Genomic DNA, 14984 nt, shown 5'->3' on the forward strand with positions numbered 1-14984 from the left:
TGCCCCAAAGACCCACCTGCAAAAACTGAGCTCAATCCCCACACCCTGAATTGCACTCCCTCTAATTGCCACCAAAAACCCCAAAAAACTTTAAATCAACCCTCCTTATCAGTTTACTAGCCTAATATCAGTGTTAACTTGTTGGTCATCTCTGTCCATTGAATATTTTACTGAGATTGACCGGAGAGAGCCTTCTCATACCCCGTAGGGCTAGCTACGAGGTGAAATGGTTTGATGTTGCCTTGAAGGTTTACCTTCCTCAGCCTAGGGTGAAATTTCAAGCGCTAACAGAAGGGAAATGACTTTTATGAAGGGAATTCTAACACTTGATGTCCATAAGTCATTAAGCCGAGGGTCCGGTCCCACTAAAAGTCAGAGAAATGCTCTGAGCCTTTATGACTTGAAGGATTTTTAGTACTAGAACATACTTGTGGATGGGGAAATTAATAAGTATAGGAATGAAATGAATGAGGGGAAGTCAATTAAATCAACTTGTAAACCTCTGCTTTTGTTTTCTTAATTGCTCATGCACATTGAAACATATGATTAAACATGTTAAATGTGCTTTTGTTCAATCAAATTTATACTTCAAAAACCTTTCTTCTACTTACCCGTTACTTACCCTAACATTTTTTCTTCACTTATTTGCATGCTTTTAAGCTAGCAGACCCTTTTCTTTCATTTTCTTTTATAAAACAAACTATCTACTTCTAACCTTATATCTTCCAAGGGCTCAAATTAAACTGATGAGCTCCTTTTATTTTCTCTACCTATCTAATGATCTGCCAAGATTAAGCTGTTTGGTCAGATTTTATTCTCTAACTATAAACATAAAATTCAAAGCATGAAATAGTCAAGATTAAGTAGTTTGACTACCATGGGTTGTGGCATGTATGATAAGCTGCACACAACCATTATTTGTAGAAGAAGTAAAATAGTAGTGGCATTTAGACTTGCACACTTTCATGATCTGTTTTTGTGTTTGGGGTTCATATATTTTCATTTTTTGATCTTTTTTTATTCTTTTTGTCCTTTGATATTTCTTTTAGGACACACTCTCTTTACATTTTTTTATTTTTAATATGGAAAACATTTGCAGAAAGAAAAGGTATGTACAATATTACAAGGCTTAACCTTAGCCAATTCAAAATTATGAATCGTATCACTATAGGACTCTAACACTTGCTTTCAACTAAAAGTGATCCATGCACTATGCAACACAAAATTGATCAAGGCTCAATGTAGTGAGTTAGTACAAGCAACAAGGGTTTGTGACCATGTTGTGAAGGTTCTTTATGTGCAATGATAGGAGCTCACCGAAGAAAAGGTTAGTGCACAAGTTTGGGATGGAGAGATTTCATCAATGAGGTTCATGGATAGTCATATTGTATAGTCAATACCTTAGTCCTTGAGGTGTATCCTTCAACCAGAAGGCAATGGTTACAGGATGATGAGGCTCAGGGGTAGCATATCCAATATTCTACTATTGATTAGACATGGTTTGGTGTTGCTGCCACTATAGTATGTTGTTGTTGGTTTGGATGATAGTAGGTTGTTATAGTTGGTGTTGTTGAGTTGAGTGTTGTTGTTTCTTATGATGTATTACTGCTCACATTAGATGTTGTTGATAATTATGTTATGTTGTTGCTAGAGGGAGTGCTCCTACTCATGGTATTTGTTGTTGTTGCTCATGCTGCTATTGATTTGAGTGTTGTTGTTGCTGGTTGAGAGTGGTGTTCATGGAGAGTTTTTTGGTGTTGCTTCAGGGAAGAGAGAGAGAGAGCTACTACTGTTATTGTATGATGTCATGGTGCCATGGCGAGTATTATTGTTGTTGATGCATTATGATATGACCTTACTGGTGCATATGATGTGTTGCTGGTTATAATATGTTGCTTCCCACACTATGTTGATGGTTATAGTTGTTGTTTCTTGTTGAGAAACTAGTGTCCAGGGGGAGCAGTGTCTATTTAGATATGGTTTCTTAGATGAGATCAACCCTTTGACGTTGATGTCAAATGGGGAGTGAAAGAGGAGGTTTTAAGAGGCCAAATGGTTGGTTTAGCTTGGGTTACCATCAATGCAAAAGGGGGAGATTGTTGGAATTATGGCTCAATTGTTGGTTGTCATTGATGTCAACCTAGTAGTATGTGATTTTTTATGCACATGGTTGATTGGTTTATGACCTCTGGTGTGTGGGCGTGTGTATGGATGAGTTTCTACATGGTTGATTGATACAAGTATTGGGCTTATGCTAGTGAGATGGTACTTGACTTGTGAATTGGTTGCATACCTTAGCTTGGTGGTTGCACATGTTAGTGCAAGTTGTTCGCTTGTGTGTAGATGCCTTGGCATGATGTGGAGCTGCTACACATACTTAATAGTATTGGAGACTTTCAAGTCATATTTATAGTACTAGGTGTGTGTATGGATGGTTCTCATCTAGTATGATCAGTTGTGTGGTCTTGCAGGGTCTATCATTGATGGTTGCAAATGTTAGAGTAGATGTGGTGAAGTTTAATGGCTTGGGTGTTGGAGCAGCTAATGGATGGCATTCAAGTCAACCTAGTTTGACCTGTGATGATGATGGAGTTGTTATGGTGGATTTCTTAAGTGTTGCAGAGGCTACAGTGGATTCCTGAGGATGTTCTGATGATGATCAACTAATGAAGCAAGTTTATGCAGAATCTGAGCAAAGGAAAAGTGATTTTAGTCATCCTATGCCACAATTGCTTACATGACAGTGTTATGGGAGCAACTGAAAGCTCCAGTCACTGGTAAGAAAGCCTATGGGAGCGACTAAGTATTTCCAGTTGCATGAAGCCTGAGTTGTGGGTGCGACCGAGGTTTTTCACTAAAATTCCTTTTATATTTCTCACGCTTATTAGATGTTTATTTGTTTTTCCGGCTTGTCTTGTTTGGGACTCATCATATAAAGGTTGGAAAAAGGTTATGTGATTCTAGAAGATGGATATTCATTAGTAAATGAAGTTAGTGGCTTGATTGAGTAAATAAGTAATGAACCAAACCACTTACAGAATATGAACATAGCTCCACTACAAAATTGGAATTAATTATTTTAATCATTACAAAAGATTACAAATAGATGGAGATCATGAGTCTATTTGGTTGGTTCACTAGGGAAGGAAGTGGGATGATTGTGTGAGCTTGGAGAGTGTGAGTGAGTGAAGAGTGGTGTGTGAAAGATGTGTAAGGATTTATGCAGAATACCTTCAGCAAATCACAATGGTAGAAGATGGCAACAAAACTATGATTCAACCAAGATTATATGCAGTAGTATGGTACTAGAGTAGGAAGGATTGCAGATCATTTCCTTCATACTTTCTTATCATGTTTTCATCAGATTATCTTTGATGTATGTTGTATGTATTATTGATGGGGTTGTTATAGTGATTGTGTGAATTGTGCAGATTTTTTTTAGTGAGATCATCATATTGTTTTGAGCCCATATTGCTAGAGTTTGTTGTGTTTTTCTAGTTGAGCAATTCAAATTTACTCTAGTCTGAAATATTGTGAAACGAGGTTCAGATAGATGAGTGGAGTGGATGCTCTGACAAAGTCAATGTAGAGAACAAATTTCTTCATAAGTCCAATGAGTGTTGGGTAAGGCTTGTTGATAAGATGGGTGTGTGTAGAGTCGTAGATGAGGATCATAGTTCTCTCTGATAGTATCCATTTATATATTTTATGTAATTGAATTGCTTGACAATTAATATAATTATTTGAGTAGCAATAGAAACAAGGGTGGTTTTTTACTAAGAGTGGGTTTTCCACCAGAAAAATATTGTGTCCTCATGTGCATGTTTCTTTGGTTGTTTCTCATGGTTCTCATATGTTTTGATATATGATTTAATCTACTAATGAGTTAATGAATATTGTGTTGCAGTAATTGAAAAGGGTTTTAAAAGTTAATAAACACATTCATTTATGCGCCTTGCCATGGCGCAAGTCTTCATAAATTAGATTTTTACGTTACATGGCGTTCCCTTATCCATTGTGTTAGATCATAACTCCACCTACGCTAGCAAATTATGGTAAGAATTTTTAATCTATGAAGCACTAACTTGAAAATGAGGACAAATTATTAGCCTAATGTCAATGGTCAAACTGAGGTGGTTAATAAATTCTTGGAAGCCTACTTATGTTGTGTTATAATGGATTAAGAAAAACAATGGGTTCAATGGCTACCACCTATTAAATGGTGGTGCAACACCACTTTTAATAATGTCACCGACATTACCTCAAGTTTACTGTTTGCTGTGATCGTGCTGTTGTCGATCGAACCTTCCGTTTGCTCCAGCGATGGCCGACCCTTTGATCACTCCATGTTTGTCAAGTCGGCTTGCAGGCAGACTCAATACCCCGCTCGCTGTGTCTCGTCGATGATTTCCTATAACAGAAATCAAACGGCAACGCCTCACGGTTTGATGTACGTGGCAATGAGGGTGAGCATGGAACGGGCATGGAAAGCCCACGACATGGCGTTCAGTCTGCGAAATAAGCAAATGAATAGCAGAGAACGTGCTGCGTGGCGACACTGTGTGAAGCAATTTGAAGCCGCAGCTGAGCATATCAACGTTTGTTTCAACACTAACTACGAGGAAAAAGATATCCCGACCTGGCTGAGCGCAGCTTTGACAAGCATCGACACATGCATCAGTGGGTTTAGCGACATGAATTTGTCTACTACGAATCCTATAAGAGCTCTCATAGCGTCGACCGCTGTCAATGTGTCGGAATTAGTGAGAAACTCGCTTTCCATGTACTATCTTCATACCCGATCGAACAAACGACGCCTGTTGTCTACGGGCGATCAAGCCGCGTTCGATTCCCACTACGGCCGCGTTGAAGGAGATGGATTCCTAGAATGGGTGTCGGTGGGGGACCGAAGGTTGTTACAGTCGACGACCGCACAAGCGAACGTGGTGGTTGCCCAAGACGGTTCCAGAAATTATCGAACGATCCGGCAAGCAGTAAAGGCTGCGCCTCAGCAAAGCAGTAAGAGATACGTCATCTACATCAAGGCGGGTGTTTACCAAGAGACTGTCAATGTTCCCACGTCGATGCCAAATTTGATGTTTATTTGAGACGGCAAGGATCGAAGCGTGGTTACGGGAAGCAAGAACGTGGTGGACGGTTCGACTATGTACAGCTCCGCAACTTTCGGTAAGAGTTGTGAAAATATCTAGTTGGTCCAAGCAATCGAAAGCGTTTGTGTGCATTAGTCAAGTAAGAGATTGATGATTTCTTAAAATGCATTTTAATTATGGAGGGGCGTTTTTATTTTGGGATAGAATTTTTAAATTTTTAATTTAATCGTTGATAATTTTTAGTTATTTCGAGGGTTTTTAATGGTTGATAATTTTTAATTACCGAGTATTAATTTAATTTTTATGGAGTATATTTAGAGATATTTTAAAGGTAATTTTACACACATATATATATATATATAATTTAACTAGTATGATTATATCTTATATAATTAATAAAGATGATAAATATTGAAATAGTTATTTTATAAATTATAATTTTATTTTAAATTATATATATATATATATATATATATATGAATTAAGTGTATATATATTTTTAAAAAGTATGTAACAATATTCTTTATTAAATCATTTAGACATGTTATATTTGGTTTTATTTAATTTGTATTTATAACATTGAATTTTTATTATTTACTAGGACAACTATATTAAAAATATTAATATGGTTGATATAATTAAAAGCTTTATAAATATAACTAAAAAAACATTATTGCAATACAAAGAATGCTCTACCAATGCACATAGCTTTAATAATGTAGATATTTACCTGATTAGCCATTTATAAAAAGGTTATGGTTCAACTTTAACTTCAGGAAAAAAAAAAAAAATTACATATCTTATTGTAAAATTGACCATTTTGCTAAATAAAATTTCCTGATATATAAATAAATATTATAAATAATAATGATGAACCTATCATAGAGGAACATATTAGAATTGGAATAATCTCAAATGCCTAGGAAACTGGTGGGTGGGGAGCAATGTGGAACAAATTTAATTTTTTAAATTTATTAAAAGTAATGGACCATTTTGCTAGATAAAATTTGTTTATATATAAATGAATGTTATAAATAATAATACAGGAATTAGAATAATTTCAAATCTCTAGGAATTTGGTGGGTGAGGAACCAAAAGTCGATTCAACCTAACAAACCTTGTAACACAAGGGTTATGCATATATTGAGCATATTCCCTTGAGAATCAATCTAGGTCCTCAATTAAAAAAATAAAAATAAAAAATCAACAAACTCTCATCCACCTTAAGTTGAAATAAGAAGCTTTCTGCAAATATAGTTTTGTTATATTCTAAAATGTAAAGTGAGTATATTGATACTTATTCCAAATTGATGTTTACTAGCCATTTAATTTAATTTATATGAATGTAAAGAAAGAATTTTAATGATTTCCTTTTGCTTAGCTTCACATTAAGTATATTGATAAATACGTCTTTTCTATAATAAAATTTTAAGAATTTTAATTTAATTATCAATAATTATTAGATGGATGATTGGGATCTCACTGAATATTTATAGGAATATAAAAAATGAAAAGTTACAATTTAATTTTTTCAATTAAATTTATTAATTTAAAAAAATCATATAAATTAAGTAAAGTTTTTTTTGGTATTTGATTATTCTTATAGTATTAGGTAGATTAAAATTAAAAATAAGATAAATCTCCATTAAAAAAATGGAAGTAAGAATCTTAATTTTATAATTTTGGAACGAAGTAATCCACATTTACCAGCAATTTAAATAACTGGGCTAATAGTAGTGGCCACAATATAGTAAAAAATAATGCATGATTGTTATCTAGATTCATTGGAGGGTTTATTGTTTCGCATCACAATATCTGAAGGAATTCTACAATTTCTCATCTCATTGAACAAATTGTGTAATGGTTGTGCAACGGTGTTTGGGAACGGATTCATCGCAAGAGACATGACGTTCGAGAACATGGCGGGGCCGCAGAAACAGCAGGCTGTCGCACTGTTGGTGGGGGCAGACCAGTCTGTCCTGTACAGGTGCAGCATGAAAGGTTACCAGGACACATTATATGTCTATTCCCTCCGACCAGGGATAGAATTTGACGGGCATTTTGCCCGTCATAAGGCTTTTTAAACGTATTTGATGGCTGAAATTTGTCCATGCCCGTTTTGACTAACGTGCCCAGAAGAGTAGAAAACGTTTTTTTGACGTTTGGAACTTTTTCCAAAACGTTCTTATGCCCGTTGCTTAAGGTTGGAATTCGGTTGAAAAACGCCATTCCCTTATCTTACGCCCGCCACACACACTGTTTCAGGCAAGTAGCTCAATGAATTGTGGAAATGTCCCTTAGCCGAAGATTTTTTCTCTGGGAAAATTTGGAATCTTTCCCTGGACGATTTCGAAATTCGGGGATCTGTGCATGCCACTGCATGGTCTCCCTGTTTTTCACCCAACAAATGTGGCCCGTGGGCTTGTTTTCTTTGTACAATCGAGTTCATGATTCACAGTGCACAGTCTCTCTCAACGCATTGCCCATTCAAACTTACGCCTGTCGCAGTGTTGCCCAGCTCAAGATTGGCTCAATTACAAATCGGTGCTTCAAAGTTCAGGTTAGTGATTTTTTAGTTGTTCACGATTCCCGATGGATTATTGTATTTTACAATCATTTTTTTTCAAATCTTGCTCTAAAAATAATATATTATACTGTTGTTGGATGGGTTGGCAACATTAAAAATCTCAGCATTGAAAAGTTAAAAGTGAAGGCGATGATCTTATTCAAGATATGGCAATTCCAATTTACTTTTCAGATTATGATTGTTGCTGGAGGGCCCTAGTCATATATAATTCATTTACGACCTATTTTAATCTATGCAATAAGGGTTTGGCAAGGCTTCCATTTCCATCACCTCTAGAACGGAACCCCAAGCCCAAGCACAGGCCCAGGTCAGAAAACCATAAGTTTGCTAATAACATCTCCATGGAAAGCATAACTCGTTTAAAAAAATAGATCTAACTGTATTAAAGAACATAATTTATTCTAACAAATTGAATTAGTGCTTCTAGCTCTTGTCCTTGACTAGGTAAACCTTAAAAATGGAGGGTTAATTAAAAATATGAGAATCAACCAGTGACAGCCCTTCCACTTTCTAGATCATTAATTATTTTTGAATGTCTAGAATATGGTCACAAGAGCCTACTGTTCTCCTGACTTCAATTGAAAATAATGCTATTTATCACAGTTCCTTTGATCTTCAAAACTTTGGACTTTTATTTAAACTAAATTAATCATAAAATCACATATAACATAATTAATAACACTTTCCAATCACAAATGTAGGTAATAAGAAATTCTCTTAGGCGAAGAAGAAAAGCTACCAAAAAAAAATTGGGCACTGCATCCTCTGAAAATTTCAACATGCTACAGAACATCTACTTGCTTTAAGTTTCAGTTGCTATAAGTTTCAGGTCCCAGCGTTACCAGAAGTTTCTGATTTTTCCATCTAGCATAACTAAATAAGCAGCAATACATTTTGTAAAAAGTGTATGACGCTTAAGAGTTTTCATAGAAACAGCAAATGATTTGCTACAGCAAGAAAGCTCAAGTTATGATAAAGTCAAGTTAAGCCAATAGAATTGTATATTTTACAGCCAATCTGGAACAGAATTATTTTTAGATTTCATTAAAATACAATGACCCAAAGCAGGAACATACTTACCTGCATAGCTCTCACCCGCCACAAACAAAAGGCGGTTACTGAACTCTGGAACTAAGCTGTAAAATTCCTCCAAAGCGGTATAGAGATGCTCTGCAACCTGGGTATGGTCGGTAGGGATGTCTTCGTCCTTCTCTGCTATGCTGTAGCCTGAACCCACTGGACTATCAATGAATAAAACACCGAATTTACTGTTCCATGGTGAGTCATTTTGATAGAGTTTGAGGTCTGACGAGATTTTCCAGGGCCCCAACTCGTAGAAATTACCATTCATGCTTGAGCAGCCTGGGCCCCCTTGCAGCCATAGAATTATGGGCGTCTCTGCAATGGGCATGTTGGGCTCTATTGCCTCATAAAATGCGTAGAACAATCTTGCTTCAGACGATGCCTTCACATTTAAATATCCAGATCTCCATGGCAATGCTTCCTCTGGAAACACAAGCTGGTTGTCCTCTGGTTCTTTAAATATTGTTCATGGAGGTAAAGGTCCGTTCGCAGAATCCATCATCATCGCTAACATCAGTATCCTCAGCATTGAAATCACCTTCGCGATTGCCATAGATATTGGTAGGTTTGTTCAGCCCGAGTCCGTCCTCCTTTCTCGGTGCTTTACAGAGGACAGCAGTAGGTCGAGCGAGGAAGTGCTTGTCACATTGGAGGTATTGACACGTCTTACATACTCTGTCTTGCAGGTTGCCACGAAAGGGTTGGAATGTATTTTAATCACTCTAGGCATTTCCCCTGCGCCAGCTAACAGATTGTAACGAAACGTTTTGGTTTTAACTCTAACAGTCTTAAAATGCTTCCCCTGATAAAACGATTCAATCTCACTGAATATCTTTGAAGGCTGTAATTCGGCATTTTTTTGGCGTTTGGAATTTAACGATAAAAATTCTCACTAAATGCATGAATCAATGAACCAATTATGCAGTAGGAGCCAAAGGGATGCAAGATAATGAAATACTTAAAACAAAGTTGTGTGCAGGGTTGGAATTTCGATTTGAAGTTTATATATATTAGTGTTTTATATATTTTTAATATTGAATTTATTGTTTTAATTATTTTTTTAATTTAATAAAAATTGTAATAATTGATTTTTTCTAATTTTAAAAAAATATTAATAATAATTATTATTAAAATTATATATTTAAAATTATATATATATATATATATATATATATATATATATATATATATATATATATATATATATAGTTTATAAATAGTATATAGAAAATAATATAATCAACCTAAATTATATTTTTCTTTAGAGAAAATAGGGGGTGGTTCAAAAAATATGGAATTGTTATATATTATGTTGCTTTATATATATATGAGGATCTAATAAAATGTTGATAATTCTATAAAAAAAAATATTTCAAATTTAAGATTACAATTATATGTAAGATTTAACATTTAACAATATTATTAAGATGTTGAAATGCTAAGAAAAAATAGGGGGTGGTTCAAAAAATATGCAATTGTTACATATTATGTTTTTTTTTATATATATATGAGGATCTAATAAAATGTTGATAATTCTATAAAAAAAAAATATTTCAAATTTAAGATTACAATTGTATGTAAGATTTAACAATATTATTAAGATGTTGAAATGCTAAGAAAATTTAAAAGTTTAACTATATAGATTAATATTCAAAATCAAAGTTCAAATAAATATTAATGTAGATATGAGGATTTCAACATATAACAACTTCCTTAATTACAAGGAGATTTTTTTTGCACATATATGTGATTCCCTTCTTTATTTGGCTTTAATGCGTAACTTTCATGAAACATGAAGCATTTCATTGCTTTAATTGTCAATGGAGCAATGGAATTTAGAAACTTGTAAGTTGTGACATTAATTTGGTGTAACTGGATTTTTGAGTAAACCATCATTTATGTATATGTATGAATTAATAATTTGTTTCCAAACGTATTTCTCTTATTGGATGGTTGGAAGTTGGTGGTACATTCTTATGCCTTTTTAAGGTGTCATATATTTATATTTTGTATCAAACATTATATTAGATAATGTCATAAATTATCTCTGAATTTGCATGGAACTTAGTCTTATTAGGCATCTAAATATTCATGTAGCATAATGTAAATTGTTGGCTTTAAATGATAATTTAAATATATGAAATGGAGAACCATCAAGCGTTTTACCTTGGACTGATTATATAATTTAAATGAGCAACTTTCAAATGTTCAACACTTTTTATTGAAACCTCCACAATTGAGTTTTTTCAAATTTTGGTTTTTTTTCCTTACGATAAATATATGAAAATTTTCAACATAATTATTTATTGAATGGTAATTTTTTAATCAAAACTTTATTAGTGAAGGGTTAATTTATTATGAGAACATCACTCTTGAAGGGCAAAATTTTTAATATAACGTTTCTTGACGGGAAGCATAAGGACCCAAAACGTGAAAAAAAAATTGTATGACGGGTAAAGAGAAATCCAAATTCCAACCCTGCCTCCGACAATTCCACCACAAAGTCGACATCTATGGCACCGTCGACTTCATCTTCGGCAACGCGGCGGTAGTAATCCAAAACAGCAACATCTTCCCAAGAAGGCCCATCACCGGGAAGGAGAACACAATCACAGCTCAGGGAAGAACGGATCCCAACCAGAACACCAGAATCTCAATTCACAACTGTGTTATAAGTGCAACGCCCGACCTGTAACCCATCGTGGGTTCCGTCCAAACATATCTGGGAAGGCCGTGGAAGGCATACTCTCGCACCGTCTTCATGCAGTCAAACCTCGACGGCCTCATCAACTCCGCCAATTGGTTGCCATGGAGCGGAAACTTTTCACTGAGTACGCTCTATTATGGCGAGTACATGAACACAGGCGCTGGTGCAGGAACATCACAGCGTGTGACATGGCCTGGTTTTCATGTTATCACCAGTTCTTCTGCAGAGTTCACAGTTGGGCAATTAATTTCCAGATCTTCCTAGATTTCAGCCACCTCAGTGCCATTCACCTTAAGAATTAACTGATAACAATAAATATCACAAAGTCGCAGCTATATTTCTTATTTGTCTTCTCATGCTTGAAAATAAGGTTGTTGAACTACATGCCAGGCACTCACCAAACCCATAGTTATGCTGCCTCTTTTGACTTTCACACATCGATAGTCATGGAGCCTGTCAACATATTTGAGCCAGTAACTGTAAATTTAATGTAGATAGTTGTAGTAGATAAGATATTTTTGTATATAGTTGGAGTGATTAAGATGTTTTGCAATATATTTTGTTTAATAAAATAGTTTTGACTTTTACTCTTCTCCTCTCATTGAACTTTATTTTAGTTATTAATCAGAAATATAATATATATGGTTCATAAGATATTTTACGTTAATGCATTTGGTTAAAACAAAAATTAGTTATGTTGGTCTTTTTTGGTGGGTAAAGAAGATAGGTAGACAATATAATTAAATAAAGAAATAATATAATGTGAAATGATAGTTATGGTGAAAGAATTTAATTATCCATATAAATTTAAATTTGTATTTTTTGGTTTCAAATTTTTTGAATTAATATTTTGTTTGGTTTTTAATATATTAGTATGAAAATAGGTTTTAGGATTTTTTTGGTATTTATAATTTTGTTTTTTTAGATATCTAACCATAATATGTGGCAAAAAATGCATTAGTTTGATGGTAAAAATTATGATATCTCTTTTATTAAGATGAATATAATTTTTTACTCTCAAATGTTGTGAGAGTTTCTTCAAAATTATTTATTGTGTAAACTAAACTACTTTCAATGCATTCACTCAAGATGAAAGGAACATATTAAAAAAATAGGAATGAAGAATGTCAAGGTTATTAAATTTGTATAGACAACTCCAAGGATAGTAATACCCACAAAGTCCAAACAAGCATGAGAAACTTTACAAAATGCATACAAAGGAGCCAACAAGTAAGATTCCTAAGTTACAATTGTTAAGAAGAGATACTGAAAAATTGCAAATGAAGTAGTCTAGTTGATGAATGATTCCTTTACTCACATTATGAGCTTGATTAATAAAATTAGAATTAATGGAGACAATTTTGAACATTAAAGAATCATTTAAAAAATATTGAAATGCCTCTCGATAGATTTGATCTTATTGTGGTAGCCATAATTACCAAATTCAAATTTGAATTCAGATTCAAATTCTAATGAATAATTTTTAAATTGGAAAAAAGTAGACAATATAGATCTTAAAAACTGGGATATATCTAGTTTTCCTTCCTTTAAAAATAATTTCTTTCACTCTTTTTGTTTCTTGATTCATTTTAAATATAACAATCTAAAAGATAGAGTTCAAAAACACACAAAAAAAAGCACTTCCTTAAAAAAAAAAAAAAAAACTTTTCAAAATTTAGTAAATCACTCATTTTGTATTCAGTAACAAAAAGCTCTCTTTTTCTCAAAACTTAGTAAATCACTCTTTATTTTGTGTTTATGAAAGTATATCATTAACATGTCATGCCCAAGAGATAAAATACATGTTGCATTTAAATAATAAACAGATAGATAACTAAAAACCATGGTTTTTCAAAAATGCACGATTGATTGGTAATTATGATTGCAACATAAAACAAGTTAAATAATTCAAATATGTCTTGATATCAAATAGAACAACCAAATGAGAATACATGTCAAATGAGTTCAATAAAAAAGTTTAAATGAAAATACATGTTTAAAAAGTTTTAAATATTTTTTCAGAAAACATTGAATTTAAAATACAATTTACTATAATATATATTATAGAAAAATGATACTTTAAAAAAGAAACATAAATCTATTTTGGAGATAACTAAGAAAATATTAGAATGCAAATTATTACGCTATATATTATAGAAAAACAATATTATAGAACGGGAAAATAAATTTATTTGAGAAATAGCTAAGAGCACGTTAAAGAAGAGAGGATTCTCAAATGAAACCTAACGAAGCTATAGAAAATGCAATTTATTTTTTAAATAGATGTTCCCTGAAAAGTCTTCACAACATGATTTTACAAAAGGCATAAATAAAAAAATGTGTTAAAAATGTTTGGTTGTATTACCACATGGAAAAAAAAGACATAAATACTATGACAAAGGAGAAAACTATGTTTTTATGGAATACAATATAGATTCCAAAACATACCAACTATGCCGTCATGATACAAGAGAGTTAATAATCACTAAAGATATAAGTTAAAAAATGGAATGATGGAAAGACCAACAGCAGCACTCGTGTAGCAATACCACCTCGAAGGTTATCAAATAACATGAAAGGTATTATCATAGTGATATGCATTGGCATTCAATGTGGAGCGCAAGTGTCGCCCAATCAACTTTCCCATTGTTTAGAGAGGCATTAAGTAATATACCACCACTTTTCTATACACTAATTAAAAAAAAAAAATATTTAGGTTACATTAGATTATTGCATCAACCAATATTTCAGAAGGCATATAATTTTATACATTAACAGGATGACATTGTAGAATCTGGTGCTTCGGACTCTGGAGATGCAGAATTTGGTTAAAACGTACACAGCTGCAACAAGTGGCCACATCATCTTAAAATCTTATGATTGCGTGCACGGTAGTGTTTGCTGCTATAATCGCCCAAGCAAAACTCTCACATCTATCCTCAATAATTATATAAATATTGCTCTACCTCCGTATATAGGCTTTGAGGCGATTTTCTCGCATGTCTTAATACAATAGCAATATAATTAATATGGCCCTAAAAGGAGTTTATTTTGATATTGTCCTGTATTAATATAATATTGTCATACAACAATACAATTTTGGTATGGAACGCTAAATTTAAACTTGTTTGGTCGTTCAACATATATGCCTTCTATTTGTAAAGGTTGTGTATCCTATGATTTTATGTCAACCATCACATATCATCGTGTGGGTCAGTGTAGGGTTGCATGTCCAACTTCACTAAAATCAACATAGGTTAGATTTCCATGCTTTGAAAAATCTATATAATCGAATATGCTAGTTGTCTAACTCTCAAAAACCTATATAATCAAGTGGATGTATGGTTGTTGCTGTTGGATTCTTTTTTCTCTATATTTGCTATGAATAATAGAAGGATGTCCATATCAATGGTTAAATATAGAAAATTTTTAAATATAGAAATGTACGATCTACACTCAAAGGATTTGGTTGTTATTATTTAATTTATAATGGTGA

At 33.4% G+C, this 14984-nt stretch overlaps 1 pseudogene; it reads left to right on the plus strand.

The window, feature by feature from the left end:
- The first annotated feature begins 4346 nt into the window (after window positions 1–4346).
- Window positions 4347–11794, plus strand: LOC149224264 (pectinesterase pseudogene; annotated as a pseudogene).
- The last annotated feature ends 3190 nt before the right edge of the window (window positions 11795–14984 follow it).

Source organism: Pinus tabuliformis, chromosome Q (assembly GCF_031772625.1).
Source record: "Pinus tabuliformis cultivar Carrire ecotype Pingquan chromosome Q, CPIR1, whole genome shotgun sequence".
Classification (NCBI taxonomy): Eukaryota; Viridiplantae; Streptophyta; class Pinopsida; order Pinales; family Pinaceae; genus Pinus; species Pinus tabuliformis.